Consider the following 16,508-nt stretch of genomic DNA (forward strand, 5'->3'; position numbering starts at 1 on the left):
TCTAAAATTGTTGAACTCAATATTCAGTCCGGAAGGCTGTAAAGTGCCTAGTCGGAAGATGAGGTGCTGTTCCTCCAGATTGCGTTGGAACAAAGCAGCAAGCCAAGGATGGACATGTGGGTGAGAGCAGGGTGGAGTGTTAAAATGGCAAGCGACAGGGAGGTCTGGGTGATGCTTGCGGACAGACCGAAGGTGTTCTGCAAAGTGGTCACCCAGTCTGCATTTGGTCTCTCCAATGTAGAGGAAACCATATTGGGAGCAACAAATGCAGTAGACTAAGTTGAAGGAAATGCAAGTGAAATGCTGCTTCACTTGAAAGGAGTGTTTGGGCCCTTGGACGGTGAGGAGAGAGGAAGTGAAGGGGCAGGTGTTGCATATCTTGCGTTTGCATGGAGAGGTGCCATAGGAGGGGGTTGAGGAGTAGGGGGTGATGGAGGAATGGACCAGGGTGTCACGGAGGGAACGATCCCTGCAGAATGCCGCCGGGGGGCTGAAGGGAAGATGTGTTTGGTGGTGGCATCATGCTAGAGTTGGCGGAAATGGTGGAGGATGATCCTTTGAATGCGGAGGCTGGTGGGGTGATAAGTGAGGACAAGGGGGACCCGATCATGTTTCTGGGAGGGAGGAGAAGGCGTGAGGGCGGATGCGCGGGAGATGGGCCGGACACGGTTGAGGGCCCTGTCAACGACCGTGGGTGGAAAACCTCGGTTAAGGAAGAAGGAGGACATGTCAGAGGAACTGTTTTTGAAGTTTTTATCTCTGAACTTTTTAGAACAGTTTTATTCCTTGATGTTTGCTCTCAGCCTTTGTCAATTTCACTCACATTAGCCGCAACAAGAGAGCAGGAAAACAATGAACTGAGTTCACGTTTTGCTTTCCCTCTATCCTTGTGAGGATGCACCAAGTATCCTTCTCTAATTTGTGTTCATATATCTTTTTGCATCACACTCTTTGATACGTTGTTCAGAACATTCCATGGATCTTAACTTTTTTCAATGATATCAGACTAACTTGTCTAAGAGCAAACTTACGTAAAGTTTGTATTAGCTGGGTGCATTGAGTTATATGGTTGCAGTACTATAAATGATTTAATCCCACTGCAGTTTTTGATTTCAGTGGCCAGAATTTTACCTTCAGCGTACAGGCGTACTGGAATGTAATATGCCGCGCGATGACATCGGGCATGCGTCCTGACGTTATCATGCACTCGCGCAATATTTCGTTCGGTGGGCGTGCCAGAGTCGGCTGCACGCCCGCCGATAATTGAAAGGCCTAAGGCCATTAACAAGGTAATTAACTTGAAGTTTACGCTGCCCGTCCAACCTAACGGTTGGCGGGCAGACGAAAAGATCAAGCGTCCTTTACATTTTTTAGGAAACCTCAACCACGAGCGGGATGAGGTTTCCTAAAGCTAATACATATTAAATAAAAACTTTATTTTGGAAATAAAAAAATGTCCCAGCTCATTTGACACAGTCACATGAGGGGACATGTTTCATTAAATTTTTAATGTCTCCATGCCTCAGGGAGATTGAAGTGCTCTTTCCTGCACATGTGCGAATTGCGTGCCAGGCCCACTCTCCCTCCTCCCCCTGCCTGCACAGGTAGCTTAGTGCTACTGCTCGCGATCCACACAGGGCAGGCCTTAATTGGCCTGCAGGCATGAAATCGCGGTGTGGAGCCGATTGCAGACGGCAGTCAGCTCCCCAACCACCCGTGCCCACTCCCACCGAGCCCGCCCGACGAGGGCAAAATTCAGGCCAGTATGTCGGACGTGCTCATGTGAAAATTTTGGAGTAGAAATTTTAAGAGTTAAAATAAAATATTATGGGAAGCAAACTGTTTGAATGTAAAAAGAAACGATTACACTGATTGGTACTGTGCTATTGCGGATGGGATGAGGATGAATATTCATGATTTTTTATTTCATAATTTTTGACTACCAATGAGGATTTATGCAGAACATTACATCAGGAACAGACGAATTCGCGATAGGGTAAAATGTACATGGTCTGTGGAACAAGTGGACTCATTAGGCCAAATCTCCTTTTTGCCAGTTCTCATGCTTTTTCATATTCCTATCTCCCTACACAGGCAGTGCATGTGGCCATAATTTAATATAACGCAAGGCCCTAATGTTTCTAAGTCTGAAAGAGAAATCAGAAAGCAATTTTGCATCTGGGAGTCCAGAGGTTTGCATTAGAACCTGGGTCTGCCAGGTTTCTGCGTCATTTGCAGTGGTGGTTTAAATTCCAGAGGAGTGGGGTAGATCTTATGCCAGCACTCCCCATATCAAGGGGAAAACCATCCATCAGGATCTTGATCGAAGTCACGTCAGCTGAGAACTGAAAGCTGGTGCAAGCCCTATTGAGGTCTATAAGAAAGATCCAAACTTTTACAAGACCAAGACAATCAATCCCAGTCATGCTGGGAGCTGAAGACCTTTTGCACCAAATATTTCCCCAGTCCGGAATTAATGGAAAAATATTTTTACCTATCCTGCCCATCAGGAAGCAGGTGGAACACCAGTTTACACCTCATCTGATTACACAGTCTATTAAAGTCACTGAGCAGTAATATTGGGTGGAATTTTACGGTCCCTCCCGCCAGCGAGATTTTCCAGTCCTGCCGAAGCCAATGGGCTTTTGAACGGCTTTCCACATTTTACGGCCCCATCCCCACCACAATGAGGCAGTAAAATTCCACCCATTGGTTGTGGTGTTCAACTGGTATTCCACTGATCACATCGGTTTCCCACTTGGCGAGTTAAGTTAAAATTACTTTCATAATTTCTCTCTTACTCCTGCTGTTTTGCATAAATCCCAATATTTTTAAATGATCAGATCCTTTTGTAAATTCAAAGCAAGAACTTCAAAACAAATCAAATACAAACTGAGTTGATGGCACTTCTGGATTCCAGAACCCATTGTGTCACTTTGTAGCACTTTCTAACAAGCTTAAGGCAAGATAGAATTTCTCATGAGACTTCACAGTGTTTTACTGCTCCAAATGTTTCTGTAAGTGAAAGCTGACCCCAAAAAGCTTAAGTAGACACCCTTTGCTATTCTCAAGTTAAAAAAAACAAGTGCTGTAGTAATTTGCTCTTAGCTGCAGACTTGCAGCTGTCTACATTTACAAGGTCATACTATGGCAACCTAAGCCAAACTTTTCAAAGGCCTGAGGTCAAGTTTCAAATAACTGCACATTCTTACTTTAACTGAAAGCAAGGCCCCAGACTCAGCATGATTTAAGATTAATGTTCATCTTTTCTCACATTAGAGACTTCAAAGGCACCAATTACCATTGGCCTGACAAGGGCTACTGCATTATACTTCCTGTTTCATTTCTTTCAGCCATCATTTACCTAATGTCTTTGAGAAGATTTGTTGTCTATGGCTAAACACAAAAATGGACAGCTTTTTTTTTCAATCAGCAATATCTGTGTTCAATGATCTCAAATAACAATAGTGTTTAAAGTGATACAAAGCAGATATGTTTGACATGCTTGCATAAGAACTTAAAAATAGGAAAATACCAAGCTTTAACAACTGCAAAACCAAATTTCCTGGGTAAGAATTGCACATAGGTATAAAAGGACATTCCTTTATTTGAAAGTCTGATTTTCAGTTTCAAGGATTGTGTGACTTTTATCAATTTGAAGGCTTGCCTGTTAGAAATGGCTGAATAGATATTACAACTCTACAGTTTGGCATGAAGCTATTGCATTTTTCATGGAATCAAGTTGAAATGTTAAGTATTCAAAATGATTTTAAATACTTCATAAAAGAGTACACTATTGTGTACCACAGAATTAATAGTAAAGATTTATTTTAAATTAAATACTTTAGGACTGATTTTAACCCTGCTTGTCCAATGGGAACAGTGTAACCAAGTGGTTAAAATGGCTGTTGCCTGATACCCTCTCTGTTCCCTTTACCCAGGAACATTTTTACCGCATTTCTTTCAATCTTAGGAAAGGTGTCTGCCATAGGTATACAGGAGTTTCATTAACATATAATAGTTGGGCTAGAAGAGGTCCAGTAAATAGGAGTATTTCTCCAGAACCCAGAAGGAAAATTTGACCCTTCTCTTATGGGCATCCATTTCCCACCCATCAGTGATCACTTCGAGACACATCCTCACACACCAAACATTTATCTTAGCACTGAGCACTATCCCCTCTGTTCACTGCTGATGGCCTCCCACTGGCTGAAATCTTGCTCCTGAACCTGCTGGCCAGTTCGGGCTTCATGACCAGTTTGGTTGGGGTGCAAATGGCCAACATAGAAATGACAATTAAAATCTCCTAGGTCTCATGCTGCAGGGGGACAGTTAGGTTGTCTATTGCGCTGGACCACACCTTCATAACAACTGCTTAATCATTTGATCTCCCTGTCTTTTCTTTTAATTCTTTCTTCCAAATTTCCTCCCTAGCTCTTTACTTTCATGAATGTAATTTTCCTTTTCCTTTATCTCTAATGTGCGTAATCAATTATATATATTCTGTACTGTTTGCCCTAATTTTAAAAAATCAGACAAATTTTCTTGACTTATTCTCCATTTTAGGATGGGTGCAATCCACACCAAAATGAAAGGTCTCTGATTACCTCGAGAGGCTGTTTTTTAAGCTAATTCAATGGGAGAGATCAAAGTTGACATGTCCATGTCAAATCTACAAAGTCATCAACTTTTGAAGTTTTCTTTTAGCAATAAATAGGTAAGGACCACGATAGGATAAGTTATCTCGCCCATTATTGAGTTTTGGTATCCAAGCATTGTTCACAGCACTAAATGGGATATTTATTATATATTTTCTTCCATTCCCATGCCTCATAATCTGATTGAGAAAGACGCTCTGGAAGAAGATGGGGACCCTGGCTGATGAGCTCTTCAACTTCTTAGCCCTTTTAGTTGGGAACTACCTGAGTTCTAATAGGTACCTTCCCTGAAATCATGGCTGAGATCAGGAGGCCAGCATTTCACGAGCCCACATGTTTCAAATCTCTGGTGCACTGCATTGCTGCTCAATAATGCTACATTCATGCATAACCTCACAATATTCTTACATTTGGAAAATTGCTCCTTTTTTATGGTGAGTATATCCACAAAATATCACCCATATTGAAGCATTACTAATTTCTTGTTATTTCCCAGGCATGTTTTTCAGCAGTTGGATCAAAAATGCTCTCTGATTTTTGCATGTTTTTCTTGGAAAATGATTTTATTTGCTCTTTTTGGCTAATGTAATAATTACTTTTATCAGAAAGGATTGTATTGCAATGTCCAAAAGAGAAGCACAGTACAGACATTGCAATCCGGGAGGAGTGTGAAATACTAGATGAAATTAACATAGTGAGAGAGGAAGTATTAAGAGGTTTAGCATTTTTAAAAGTGGATAAACAAGCTTGGATGAAACATTCCCTAGACTGCTAAGGTAAGCAAGGAAAGAAACAATGGAGGCTCTGACCATAATTTTCCAATCCCCTCTGGCTACATCTGTGGTGCCAGAGGACTTGAGGCCAGCTAACATTGTACGATTGTTTAAAAAGGGAGAAAGGGATAGACCAAGAAATTCCAAACCAGTCAGACTAAACTCAGCGGTGGGAAAATTATTGGAAAAATTCTGAGGGACAGGACACATTTTTATTCAGGAATACATGCTACCTGTGGGGGCGGGGGGGATGGGGAGGAAGGAGAGTCAGAGCCTGCACTCTTTCACGCATGCATGCGAAAGAGGGCAGAATTCTTCCTGAGGCAGCGTCGTGCCTCAGGGAGATTAACTTCAGATTTAAAGATTGAAATAAAGAAAGTTGAATGAAAGATCGGAATGACGCGTGGTGACATCGGGACACACGCCCGATGTCACTGCGTGTCATTTTACGCGTCGGTGTGTGGGGCCTGTCCCTGCACGCCAAATGGAAGATTCTGCCCTTGGATTAATCAAAGACAGTGAGCACAGATTTGTTAAAGTGAGGTTGTGTCGGACTAACAAGATTGAATTTTATGAGGATGTGACAAGAGGGTTGATGAGGGCAGTGTATTTAATGTAGCCTATATGGAATTTAGCAAGGTTTTGGTGAGGTCCCACATGATAGATTGGTCATGAAAGTAAAAGCCCATGGGATCAAAGGCAAAGTGGCAAGTAGGACCCAAAATTAGCTCAGAGGCAGGAAGCAGAGGATAATGGAGAACGGGTGTTTTTGTGAGTGGAAGGCTGTTTTCCAGTGGAGTTTCGCAAGGCTCAATATTTGCTATTTGTGATATACATCAGTGATTTAGGCTGGGATTTTCCAATCCAGCTCACTGTGGGACCAGAAATTAACACCTGAGTCAACTGACCATTGGCTGGTCCATCAAATTTTCCACCCTGTCCATGACAATTCCCGCCCCAGGCAGGACCGGAAAATCCTGGTTTTGGACTTGAATGTGGAGGGTAAGTTTGCAGACAATCTAAAATTTGGCCATGTGGTTGGGAATGAAGAAGAGAACTGTAGATGGAAGGAAGATATCAATGGACTAGTCAGGTGGATGAAGCACTGGCAAATGGAATCCAATCCAGAGAAGTACAAAGGTAACACATCTGGGGAAGGCTAACAAGGCAAGGGAATACACAATGAATGATAGAATACTGAGAAGTGTCGAAGAACTGAGGGGCCATGGAGTGCATGTCCACAGACCCCTGAAGGCAGCTGGTCAGGTAGATAAGGTGGTCAAGCAGGAATACAGGGTACTTCCCTTATTAGCTAAGACATAGAATATAATAACTGGTGGGTTATGCTGGAACTGTGTAAAACACTGGTTAGGACACAGCTAGAGTACTGCAAACAGTTCAGGTCACCACACTATAGGAAATATATGGTTCTGCTTGAAAGGATACAGAAGAGATTTACAAAGATGTTGCATACTGGAAAATTTTAGTTATGTGAAAGATTGGATAGGCTAGGGCTGTTTTCTTTGGAACAGAAAGAGGATGCTGAGAGGAGATCTAACTGAAGTGTATAAAAGTATGACGGGTCTAGATGGAGTGGATAGAAAAACCCTCCTCCTCTTGGTTGATGGGTCCATAACCTGGGTGAGAGGTAAGATGTTTAGAGGGGATTTAAGGGGAAATTCGTTCACACAGATGGTGCTGGAACTCAATGAGCTGAATGGCTTCCTTCTGTACAGTAAGTTTCTATGCTCTATAATTAAACTGATGGTGACATCTGGTGAAGTATTTTGCAGGATAATTAATTGAACTTGAAAACACAAAACGCATGCAATTTTGTGTCTAATGATATGGTGATCAAAGACACTGATCATGCAACCAATCGCTAATGGCTCAACATGTTTATTCACTTTAATAATGGCAAACTAAGAGCATTAAAAATGTAAAGAGTCAAGTACTGGAGAAATGCTGGAAATCTGAAATTTAGATTGCTTTCCCTTTAAAATGTATCCCTTGCTTTGCTAACTCAACCAATACTACAAGGGATTAGCAATCTTTATAAACCAATCAAGAGATTGAAAATTTTGTTACGCAATCCTACAAGAGATTAAAAGGTTTTTCTTCCCCTAGAGCCATACAACAAGCAATTAAGGATTATCCTAGAGGAGGAGAGAAAGAGTTGGAGAGGTTCAGGGAAGGAATTCCAGGGCTTAGGGCTTGGGCAGCTGAAGGCTTCCAACAGTAGAGCGATGAAAATGTGCAAGAGGCCTGAATTGGAGGAGCAGGATAATCCAGTTTTGGTAATCCAACAATACTAGAAGAGATGAAAAACTTTGAAAAACATTTTGTTCTGGTGACGAGTCATACAGACTCAAAATGTTAACTGTGTTCCTCTCTGCAGATGCTGTCAGACCTGCTGAGTTTCTCCAGGTATTTTTGTTTTTGTTTCGGATTTCCTGCATCCGCAGTTCTTTGCTTTTATCTTTTTACATAAAATACATCTATTTGGCTGGTTGGTCAATGATGCTAATAGCCTTCAGCTGCATTCTTAAAAATGAATTTAATATGAAAATATTACCTACTTTTTTTCCAAAAATAAAATTTGTAAAAGTACATTACATAACAGTTCAAACTTGACAATCCATACTGTGTAGTACAGATCAGTTACTTTCAATACTGTACATGAGGAGCCTCACTACATTTGCCATTACAAGTTATATTTACAATGTATGTTTACGTTTCATGTCAAACATTCTCTGGTGCATACAGCCTGAGGGATTTTACAAATTTGAGCCCCTCAGTATACCATGCCCAGAATTTTGATGTCGGCGTGTGGGGGCAGGTCTGACATGCCCACGTCACCACGCGCCATCGCGTCATTTCGGTGGGCTGGCGCACTAGGAGCTCCGATGCATGCCCGCAATTAATTAATGGGCCACTTAAGGCCCTTGAGGCATTAATAGACGGAGGTTTTTCGGAGCCCGTGCAACCTTCAGGTCGTCGCACGGGCACAACGGGCAGGCGGGTAGGACACATTTTTAAAAACCTCATCCACAGGCGGGATAAGAGGGGTGAGTGGGGTTGCAAGTTGTATTTGTTAGACATTTAATTTTTAAACCTACTCTTACTTGCTTGTGTGAACAGGAGAACTTCAAATCTCTTCACAGCTGCTTGTACAGGAATAACAGGCTTCAGGACAGGACTCTGGAGTAAACATCATTCTTGTGGCCTTGCAGCTTTCAGGAAGCCTTCCCTTACCCTGGGAATGGGAGTTGTGCTCTCCACTGGAGGCACCTCCACTGAGGAGGAAGATAGGGCCAGAAGGGAGAGGAGGCCAGGAGTCCACATTCAGCCTCCAGGGGAGCCACCTTTGGGAGGACAGGCACTGGCACAACAGCGCAGGGCCAACAGGAAGTCCAAGGCGGTAGGGGCCACAGAAGATGCCACTATCCTGCTGCCAGGGTATACAGGCGGCGATACAGCTGCCTCAATATGTCTGAGGTGCAGTGCCGAAGGAGGCCCCATCTCTCAAGGGACACAGTGACCTCTGTTTGTCAGATGATAGGCCCTGAGATCTGCGCCAACTGTGTGGGTGGGCACCCCATGCCAGTGGCGTTGAACGTCATGGCTGCCCTCAACTTCTCTGCCTCCGGCTCTTTCAGGGGTCGGTGGGTGATCTTTGTGGAGTTTCCCAGTCAGCTGTCCACGCTTGTGTCAAGCAGGTGACAGACGCTCTGTTCAGGTGTGCATTGACTTTCATGCACTACCGCCGGGACGAGGCCAGCCAGACAGAGCGAGCCAGAGGTTTTGCAGCAATTGCTGGGTTCCCCGCATCCAGGGTACAATCGAATGCACACGTCAAGGCGCCAGCAGGTGAATCCGGTGCCTTCGTCAACAGGAAGGGATTCCACTCCATGAACATGCAGATAGTGTGTGATCACAGGATGCTGACTCTACAAGTCTGTGCAAGATACCCAGGCAGCTCCCATGATGCTTACATCCTCAGACACTCCCAGGTGCCGGGGCTCTTCAGTGCTCCAGCCTGGCAGGACGCATGGCTGCTGGGTGACAAGGGCTATCCCCTCAGAAGGTGGCTGATGACGCCTCTCTGCCACCAAGAACAGAGGCCGAGCGGCAGTACAACAGGAGCCATGCCCCCACAAGGGCTGCGGTGGAGAGAACCATCGGTCTTCTCAAGATGTGCTTCCGATGCCTGAACTGTTCAGGGGGCGCACTCCAGTACCCCCCAGATCGTGTGTCGATGATAGTGGTTGCATGCTGCGCTCTCCACAATCTTGCGCTGAAAAGGGGGGACACAGTGGAGAAAGAAGATTTGGATGCAGATGCTCCGGCTGCACACGATGAGTCCAGTCGTGAGTCCGAGGACAAGCATGCTCAGAAGAACGCTGAGGGGATAGACACCAACCAGGGCAACCTCCAGGGAGGCAGGGACATCCGGGGGGGGGGCTTCAATCCAATGAATCTTCAGCTAGCCCACCACAGATGGACCTCCAACACATGCCAGGGCTGCAGGCTCCATACTCGACACCTGACAGCAACATCTGCCTGGTTAGGAACATTAAGTATGTGCCTTGACAATAAAGCTCAGTGACAAACAGCTGACTCATAACATCATGGGTTCCCATACACCTGCAGAAGTAAGGAATCACCCTGAGCCTTGTTCACAACTAAAGCATTTAATGATTTCACAAAACAAAACAGAGAAGAAACTTCATTCACAGGTGTTGAGCTGCACACCAAATAATAATCAACTAATACCGGGGCAACAGAAAACCACCTGTGAGAAGCCCATGGTGTGGCTAAGGTGCCTTACGCTTATGTTTCTGTGTGCTACATCTAGGTGCTCCCCCCTTGCTGGCACTGGCATCTGAGACAGCCTGCTGACTCTGCTGTCTTGTTGGCCTTGATGACCTTGGCAGACGTCCTCTGGCCCATGGAGCCTGTGCTGGCCCCGCCTGTGAGGGAGTGGCCAGTGGCACGGCTGGCATCTCCCCAGTCGCCGCAGCCTCATTGGATCCCACAGTCACTGGCAGAGGGGCGGAGGAGCTGCTGCCTTCATCCGTGTGCCCTGAGAGGAGCCTGCAGAGATGACAGGCAGCTTGTGCACCAATGTGAAGTAGCTTCGGACCTCCCCGCTCACCATTGGTGGTTGGGTACCTAGCTGGGATACTGGGTGCCCAATCCATCTCCCACACTGACACTGACCATCTGATGTCATTGCCGCTGTGAGGGCTTGCAGGTCCGAACGCATCCCCAGGACGCCCTGATTGTTCTCCTGGAGGAGCCTGTCCATGAGAGTCACCACTCTCTCCATAGAGGAGGCATTGCACTCGGCCATGAGGGTCAATGCATTGCAAATGCTCTGCATGGACTCCTCCATCACAGAGACCATGGCACGCATTCCATCTCCGCCAGATCATCCCGCAGACCCTGCTGGACTTCCAGCATCTGCTGCCTCAGGGACAACTCCAGAGGCTCATCATCAGCCACTGACTGAGCATGTTCCTGGTTCCCAGCAATCCTCCGACTGCCGGCACCCTGGGCACTCTCTGCCTCCGCCTGCACTTCAAGTGAGTGTGAAGTGCCCTCACCGCTGTGCCCCAAGACACTAGGCAAAGATCTTATCCCCACCAAGGTGTTGGTATCTGCACTGGTGCCTGCCTGGCTGAGATGGTGTGATGCTGGTGCTTGTAAGTCGTCAAGGCCCTCAGGTGTTAGTGGCAGGCCCTCTGCCTCCTCGTTCTGGGCCTGCTCCAGTGAGGCTGAAAGGAAGAACAAGGATATTAGTTGAAGTCGAGATACAGTTAGTGCGCACGCCTGGCCCCCGGATCAGGATGCGCTCCTCCTTCCATAATCAATGGGAAACCCATGTTGGATGCTGAATTCACTAAACAGTCAACAGTGGAATCGTTGCAAGGACAGATATTGTGACCTCAGTGCTCGGCACTCTTACCTCCCCCGGCACCCTAACATCACCGCAGCCGGTTGACCTGGGCACATGGTGCCTCTCCAGCTCGAGAGCCTCCTGCTTGTCTCTGGTGAGAATAGCCAACTGTGCCTGGCCTCCACCAGTCCGATCCGTTATTGTGCGCTGTCTTCTCCTGAAAAGGAGAGAGGAGCATTGATTAGTCCACCCTGCACCTGGTTTGCCATTGCATCCCTGCCACCCCCACCTGAGTGGGACATTACAGGGCTCATGTGAATCGTGACCCTGATGCAGCCATACACTCACACCAAGCAGCCAGGGCTGACCCCCTTGCCCAGAAGCTGCCTCCATCACATTTGCCACCCACACATGACCTTCCAAAGAAAGGAAGCACTGCCACGTAGAATGCCAAGGGCAGCAGATAGATGGCCGCCGCGCCACCTGGAAGTTCCCCTCCCAGTCAGTCAGCAGCCTGACTTTGAAATGTTTCGGAGCTCCAGCACTGCGCCTAGGTACAGATCCTTGAGGCCGCCCCTAAAACAGTACTGTGGGTGTAAGTCTACCACATGCAGTGGATACAGAAGCCAGCTCAGCACCACCCTCTCAGGGTCAACTAGGCATGAGCAATAAATGCTGGCCCACCCAGAGAGGGCCTCATGCCATGAATGATTCAATGTCGTAACTACATTCAGAATTGTGGGAGGGGGGAACCAGGGGGGCCAACCAAACTGCTGTGCTAAGTGACACATGCCAACATGGTACTCACCCTTCCCGATCTCAACAGGTTGTTGAAGCGCTTGTGGCACTAAACCCAGGTGCGTTGCACCACATAGTGTGTGCTGACCCTTTCTGCCACCTCCTCCCAGCCATGTTTCATCATGTGGGGGGGCCTCATCCTCCTGTCCCTCGGCACGAGGATTTCACGCCATGCTGCCACCTCCTCGAGGAGGGCAGCAAGGCACTCATCTGAGAAGCGACGGGCAAAGTGTCCCGCCGAGCTGCCCTCCTGCCTGGCCTGCTCTCCAATAGCGCTCTTGGGAGCCCTTATGGCCATTGTTGCCAGCCTTTGGAACGCTGCCTTGCACGCTCTTTAAACAGACCGCTGGGTCACCATTGGACCCGGCGGACATTGCAGTCCCACCGCCGCCCGCCCTCTCCTGCTGTCCTCAGGAGCCATGAATCACACTGGGCGGGCCTTAATTGGCCCACCCACGTAAAATGGTGGTGCGGAGCCAATCGCGGGTGGTGATCGGCTCCGCGCCCGTCCACGCCCACTCCCAACCGGCCCACCCGACATGCAGAAAATTCTCCCCTCTGATGCGAGAGCCTTAGCCAGTGGCCTTTCCCCATTGAGCCTTGTGATGGCTGCCCCAAGCTTTAGTGCGTCCTTTAGCATTTGGTCCTGGACCTTGGAAAGTGCCTGTTTGCAACACTCAATCATTGGCAGCTCTTTGCACTGGAAGACCAGTAAACATCTTTCACCGAGTAGATGGTCCTCCAGCAGCAGCTCATGTTTATTTTGGTGTGCACCCCTTGAACAGCCCGTAGAGCACAGAGTCCTGCATTACACAGCAGCTCTGGATGAACCTCAATAAAAACCTTGCATCTCTTTCCAGACTTTCTTTGCAAAGATGCATTTCAGAAGGAGCTGGATGACAGTCTCTTTCCCACCACCTCGAGGGCAGAATGCTGCAAGGGCGAGACTCAGGACATGCAGGAAGAATCTGACAGGTAGGGCCCTTCTCACCACCAGCCAAGCTATGGCTTGGTGCTTGTTTGAAAGTTCTGACAATGAGGCATTCTGTCAGATGACTTTGACAGTCTGCTCAGGGAACCATCAGGCAATATCCGCCATCTCCTTTTCCCACAGGGCATCAAGGACATTATATGCCAACCACTGCCTGATGGACTTGCGGTCAAAGGTGTTTTTCTGAACAACATTTCCACCAGAGACAGGTGGTACAGGATGGTCTAACTGAATAGAGCATTCCACCAGCCACTCACATTCTAATGGTTCAATGAGGTTTTCCTGTCACTCTAACCCATGAGCAAAGAACCGATAGACTCCTCCATGACAGGAAAATAACAGATAAGCATTTAGCCCAATAAGATTAAGCAGGTGGAGTTAATAGCTGAAATTCACTCATGTCAGTTCCTGAAGCGCAGAGATATCACTCAGCACTTCGCTCTCCAGGACCCCATTCACCGACCCTCCCTCTCGCAGACCCTCCTGCTCACTGGCCCTCCCGCTCACTACTTTCCTCCCCCGCCCTCCCACTTGCACGCTGTCACTTCCTCGCTCACTTCCTCCATCTCGCCACCCCTGTCTCGAGCCCTCTCTCACAATGAGGGTTCAGGAGAGGGAAGTGGCAAGTGGCAGGCTGGGACTAATGAGCAGGGGATAAGTTGAAAGAGTTTGTGAGTTATTAAGAGGAGTTACCACTGGTTTTATAGAATTATTAAAGGAAGATTGACCCCAAAGACATTTGACACAACACAAGGATATTTCCAGGGAGTTTGTGAAAAGTTTTGGATTCCTAGTCCAGATCTCCAAATAATAATGCAAAGGTTCTTGTGAGGATATCTCATGGGACATTTTAAGCTGTCCATACTTTCACATGCTAACTCTCCCCAATTCACTTCTGCACGCATTGTGAAAGACAATTTACTTTAAAAATGGTGAACCAGTTTTTTACTTCATAATTCATAGATTTTTAATCTAAAAAAAACTAGAGGTGATGTAAATCCCACTACATCCCCAAAAATTATTTCAACAGTCATTCTCAGTCCTGGGATTCCATTCTCCCTTCACCACAACACTCTCTTCCCTAGTTCCCAGATATAGTTTTCCCCTTCAATATTCACTTAATTTACAATGGTCCAGGCGTTCCAGTCAGTGGCAATGCTCCAAAATTTTCTGTGCCCCAATAGAACTGCCCATTTTCAGCTGGGAATTCTGATTCCAGCTGAAACAGAAATGGGCCAGGGCAACCTCTCCAGGGTAAGTCCAGTGAGCACAGGAGAGTCGAAGGAAGGAGAGGGAATGCTTCCTTTTTACAGCGTCAGCTGTTGGATTCAGGTATGCTTATAAAGACCTCAAGGCTTTTAATCATTGAGTATGGTTTAGTGAGTGAGTGAGTGAATGAGCGAGTGAATGAGCGAGCAAGTGAATGAGCTAGCGAGTGAATGAGCGAGCGAGCGAGTGAGGGAGGAGTCAGGGCAGGTGTGCATTCGGGTCGGAGCATGGTCAGGTCGGGGGTTTGGTCTGGTTGTGCCATGGCGTGATTGGGTTAGAGGAGTGGTGGGGTCAGGGGGTCGGTCGGGTCGTTTTGGGAGGTGGTTGGGTCGGGGTTAGTCAGGTTGTGGGGGGTGGTAGTTGGGTCAGGAATGTAGACGGGTTGGAGTGTGTTCAGGATTGGGGTTTCGTCAGGACAGCAGGGATAGATAGTCGGGTCGGGTTGGGGTGGTCAAGTAGAGGGGGTGTTGGATGGATGAATGGGTCAGAGGGGGTAGGCGGGTTGGTTAGAGTTGGGGGGGGGTGGTCTGTTGTGGTGCTCAGTTCGATTATGCTGGCAAATCTCGGAGTTAGATAAGGTATTAGCCGGCTTAACATTTCCTGGGTTAGTATCCAGATAGGTCCTGCTTATCTGGTCCAAGTGTCTGACCCTGAGCTCAGGGTCGGAGACTTTGTCATAGTGTCCCAGGCAGCACAAATCAGCCCATTGGAAATTTAAACTTCCCAGCCAATTACAAAGCATGTGCACTTGTCAGGACTTCCTCAGTGTCCCAACACAGAACACAAACTTAAGCCCAGATTTCACTGCTTTGGACATAGGAAGATTTGAGCCACTCTGTCTGCCACGCCTTTACCGTCCATTTCACAAGAGCCAAGCTCTCTCTAAATTTCCAGAAATCTACCTCTGCTTGATCATGTTGCTGATGTGAAGAAATTACTGTACTACCTTCTTCAATATTCTTACCATTTTTAAGTAAAGAAAATACTCAATATGCTGAAAAAATAAAAGCTACCCTTTCCACATTTTCTGTCAATTCAAAAGCCAAGCCTTCTTAGCTCTTTTATTTTGAGCTTGTCAAATTTAAGCAAAAGATCTTTGTCATGTTTTAAGACCATAGGACCATAATACATAGGAGCAGAAGTAAGCCATTCAGCCCATCGAGTCCGCTCCGCCATTCAATGAGATAATGGCTGATCTGATAATCCTCAACTCCACCTTCATGCCTTTTCCCCCTAACCCTTAATTCCCTTACTGATTACAAATCTGTCTATCTCAGCCTTGAATATACTAACGACCGAGACTCTACAGCCCTCTGAAGTAAAGAATTCCACAGATATTCCTATCTCTCCTTCCCATTCCCCAGTCCTGCTCTTACTTCACAGATTAACTGCATCATCTAGTTAATGCACTAGAGAAGCCCTTATGTCTTTAATGCCACTCCTAGCACATATTGTGACTTTAAATTCTTATGCACATTGGTTTTCTTGATCACCTACACATTCAGGAGCCAAATTCTTTTGATTAAGTGACAAGAACTGTGCTGAGGGTAGAATGGTTTATTCCAGTCCATTTGCAGCAGGATATGAGAAGGAGAGAAACTGAGAAAAGTGGAAAATGATCAGCACTGAATTTTTCTTCCATGATGCCATGCTAAACGAAGAAAACATTGCATTAAAAAACACCTTTCATGACCATCAGCTGTCCCAAAGCACATTACAGCCAATGAAGTGCTTCTTGAAATGTCATTGTTGCAATGAAGTACGGCAGCCAATTTACACATAACAAACTCCCACAAACAGTAGGATGATGCAGGACACCAAAGTGGGCTCCTCTGCTCTTCTTCAAGATGTGAGGGAAATCAGCCACAACAAGTCCTGAAATTAATCAGTCTCACCAATGAGAAGCATCTTATGATGCTGGAGCATGGAGCAACACAGTGGATAAATTGTGTTTTGAGCCATTGCTACCAATTCAACTTTTCTTCTGTCAAATGGCTAAATACAATCTACAATATGAAAAATAACAAATGGCTCTCTCATGTATGGTAGTGCAGTGGTTATGGTAATGAGCTTAAAACCTAGAGTTCAAACTGAATTGAATTCAGCAAATCAGATAA

At 46.4% G+C, this 16,508-nt stretch overlaps 1 protein-coding gene across 5 annotated transcripts in view; it reads right to left on the reverse strand.

Annotated features, from left to right (window-relative positions):
- The window catches only part of LOC144678964 (uncharacterized), a 64,446-nt gene that overhangs the window by 33,208 nt on the left and 14,730 nt on the right, over window positions 1-16,508 (reverse strand). The window contains exon 1 of one of the 5 annotated variants that reach the window (XM_078539103.1): window positions 11,403-11,524. The exons of the other annotated variants lie outside the window; for them this stretch is intronic. The gene's annotated coding sequence lies outside the window, so the exon portion shown is untranslated. Of the gene's footprint in view, window positions 1-11,402; window positions 11,525-16,508 lie in introns of those variants that run through there. 5 annotated transcript variants of the gene reach the window in all.

The sequence above is a fragment of the Cetorhinus maximus genome, chromosome 3 (assembly GCF_964194155.1).
Source record: "Cetorhinus maximus chromosome 3, sCetMax3.hap1.1, whole genome shotgun sequence".
Taxonomy (NCBI): domain Eukaryota; kingdom Metazoa; phylum Chordata; class Chondrichthyes; order Lamniformes; family Cetorhinidae; genus Cetorhinus; species Cetorhinus maximus.